We start from the raw sequence: 3,518 nt of genomic DNA, 5'->3' as shown, positions 1-3,518 counted from the left end.
GGGAGCCAATCTGTGGGCCCCTGTAGAGTCTAGTTGTGTTTACCATTCAACAAAGGCATGTCAAGTGGTTGTGTGCTGGGCACTGGAGTCTGATGGCTAGCAGGACACATGAATGTCACAAGTACATTTTTACTTAAAAAAATAAATGTCTTACTTACATTTGACTATACCTTCTCATATGTCTCTCAAAATTATTTTTTGAAGGCTTTCTAAAATTAAGCTGTCTTTCAAAGCGTAGAGAATAAAATGACTGATTGGGAATATTCAGAAAAAATGTAACTTAAACAAAAGAAATCTCAAAAGAGGAATTCCTGACACATCATAAGCTATGGTAAGACACTCTCCCAAGGACATGATTTAGATAAGAATATTTATTTGAAGCCTTGTTTAAAATGCAAAAGCACATTTTCATGAGAACCAGTTTTGGTTCCTGGAAACCAGCCACCTTTCAAAGCAGGAATGACCAAATGGCCTGGCCCAACCCAGATCTGTTGGCTCTTTTCCACTGCCGTGAGCCCTCTGGCTAGGACTGCCCCAAGCACCCATGTGTGTGACAGCACCTGCTTAAGGAACTCCAAGTTAAATGAAGATTGACAGAGCTTAAGAAGAAACCCATGCTAGCATGAGTTCCCATGTTGCCAAGGATATTCCATTGATCAGAGAGAATTGCTGACATCAGATTTCCAGACTCTAACAAGAATATTCTAAATGTTCTTTATAAAATTGTGTGTGTGTATGTGTGTGTGTGTGTGTGTATACAAGGCAGGCTGTCTCAGCTGGTCTTTACTGTACATCCCAGAGAAGTAGACTCTACTGTCAGTGAAGGAATGGACTTGCCAGCGAGAGCAAGCAGGCCAAGAAAGAACAAGCTTCCTTCTTCCATGGCTGAAGTTAAAGGCAGGTTTTCCAACCTCAAAAGATCTGGGTTAAAAGCGTATCTTCCCCCCTCAAAAGATTCAGATTAAGCTTTTAATTTCAGGACTCAGAGGCAGAGGCAGATGAATCTGTGAGTTCAAGACCAACCTGGTCTACAAAGCTAGTTCCAGGGCAGCCAAGGCTATATTATACAAAGAAACCTTGCCTCAAAATGAGAGGAGTTAGGTAGATATTGACTGCCAGGCATGGTGGCACGCACCTTTGATCCTAGCACTGGAAGGCAGAGGCAGGTAGCTGAGTTCAAAGCCAGCTTGGTCTACAGAGCAAGTTCCAGGACAGCAAGGGCTACACAGAGAAATTCTGTCTTAAAAAAAAAAAAAAAACAAAACAAAACAAGACAAAACAAAATACACACAAAAATCAACCAACCTGGGCTCAACAGGGACTCACAAAGACTGAACTGACAACCAGGGAGCCAGCTTCGGATACACCTAAACCCTCTGCACATAAGTTACCGTTGTGTAGCTTGGCCTTTGCGTGAGAATCCAAACAGTGGGAACAGGAGCTGTCTCTGACTCTGCTGCCTACCTTTGAGACCATTTCCTCTTCCTGGGCTGCCTTGTCCCTCCTTAATAGTCTGAGGAGGCCGGGCAGTGGTGGCGCATGCCTTTAATCCCAGCACTTGGGGGACAGAGGCAGGCGGATTTCTGAGTTCAAGGCCAGCCTGGTCTACAGAGTGAGTTCCAGGACAGCCAGGGCTACATAGAGAAACCCTGTCTCGGGAAAAAAAAAAAAAAACAACAACAACAACAACAACAAAAAAATAGTCTGAGGAGGTACCTAGTCTTACTGCAACCTGATATGCTGAGACTGGGTGGTATACAAGGGAGGACTGCTTTTCTAAACAGAAATGGAGAAAGAGTGAATGGGGAAGGGAGAAGGGAGGTGTGAGGGAGGAGGGACTGGGAGAAAAAGAGGGAGGGAAAACTGCAGTCAAGATGTAAAAATAGATAGACAGACAGATAGATGTGTGTGTGTGTGTGTGTGTGTGTGTTTGAGTGCAGGTATCTATGTAAACAATAGAAGGATGTCAGAGCCCCTGGAGCTGGAGTTACAGGTAATTGTGAGCTATCCAATGTGGGTGCTGGGATCAAACTCAGATCTTCTGCAAGAGCAGCCTGCACTCTAATGGTTGAACCATCTCTATTTCTACAGTCTGCTAACATTTTTCTTTCCCCAGGCATACCACTCATGAGAAGATCATAAACTTGTATATACTTCTGGGAAGTGAGTTAAGAATGCTTAGCAATACCTTAAAAAATACTTTATTATCATCTAAGTGCCTGCACTTCCAAGAAAGTGATACACAAAAATCTAGGTACATGATTCCCTCATGGAAGATCTATTTATAACCCAAGACCCCTAGAAACCCAAATGTTCAATTTTAAAGAACAATGAAAAATGTAACAATTATGGAATATGAATGCATTGGACCATGATGCAGCTACTATAGTTTATTAACCACACCTTTATTGGTCCTTGGTGTCTGTTCTCTGGTGTTCTTTTTCTTCCTAGATTAGATTTAGTTAGATTTCTTGTATGTTTCCTGTTCATTTGTTCAGCAAATCTTTTATCCTTTAATTTAGGCTGTTGATGTAAAGTAGGATTTGATTGTATACTTAGAAATATCACCTACTCATGCAGTCAGCCAGCCCATTTTCTTCTGTGCATCTCACGGAATAGGTGCCTGCTTATATGGAGACAGTTTGTCTGGTTAAGTAAGATTGTATGGCTCTGGACAAAGAAACAGTTTGTCTCCTTCAGTAACCCAACTGGGAATGATCAAAACAGCATTACTTTAACAATATACATTCCTTAACCATGGCACACAGAATAATGTAAAACCACATTGGTAGTCCCCGCCTTTGTAGAGCCAAACATTTGACAAAGCAAACAATATGGCACCAAAGACTGCCCCACCTCTACGCCAACAGAATGCAGCTCTGTTTCTAGTCTAAATTTAAAAATAAGGTGGGGGCTGGGAGATGGATCAATGGGTGAAGTGCTTGCTAGGCAAACACGAGTGCCTGTGTTGGGATCCACTGCACCCATGTGAAAAGCTCAGAAGGCCTGGGAGTTCCTGGCCTGGGAGCCAGAGACAGGAGGCTCTCAGGGTTCGCCTGGCCAGCTACTCTAGCCAATCAGCGAATTCCAGGTTTAGCAAGAGACCCTGTCTTAAGCAGGGTGATTGACAAGATGTAGATATACCCTCCACATAAAGAAATCATGTCTTGTCTGATGTTCAAATTCAACTGAATGTCTTATATTTTTATTCGCTACATCTGGCAACCTTAATCTTCAAGTTTTTGCCTGTGTTGACATTGGTGCCCACATCCAAGAAGTGTCAGGAAGCCACCTGGCACCATCATAAAGCAATATACCTGCTTGCTTCCAGAGAAGGTTCTTGGCCAAGAGCAGCCTCCTTCTTTTGCCCCAGAAGCTTTTTTGAGCCTCCACTGCACTTCCTGTCACAGAGGTGAGCAGAACTTCACCAAGCCCTCCAGCCAGGTCTCAGGCTGTAGCTAGGCTTTTCCTTTCTTTTCTTTTCTTTCTTTCTTTCTTTCTTTTTTTTTTTTTTTTTT

Source organism: Mastomys coucha, unplaced genomic scaffold (assembly GCF_008632895.1).
Source record: "Mastomys coucha isolate ucsf_1 unplaced genomic scaffold, UCSF_Mcou_1 pScaffold20, whole genome shotgun sequence".
NCBI lineage: Eukaryota > Metazoa > Chordata > Mammalia > Rodentia > Muridae > Mastomys > Mastomys coucha.
Note: the sequence above shows the minus strand (reverse complement) of the source record.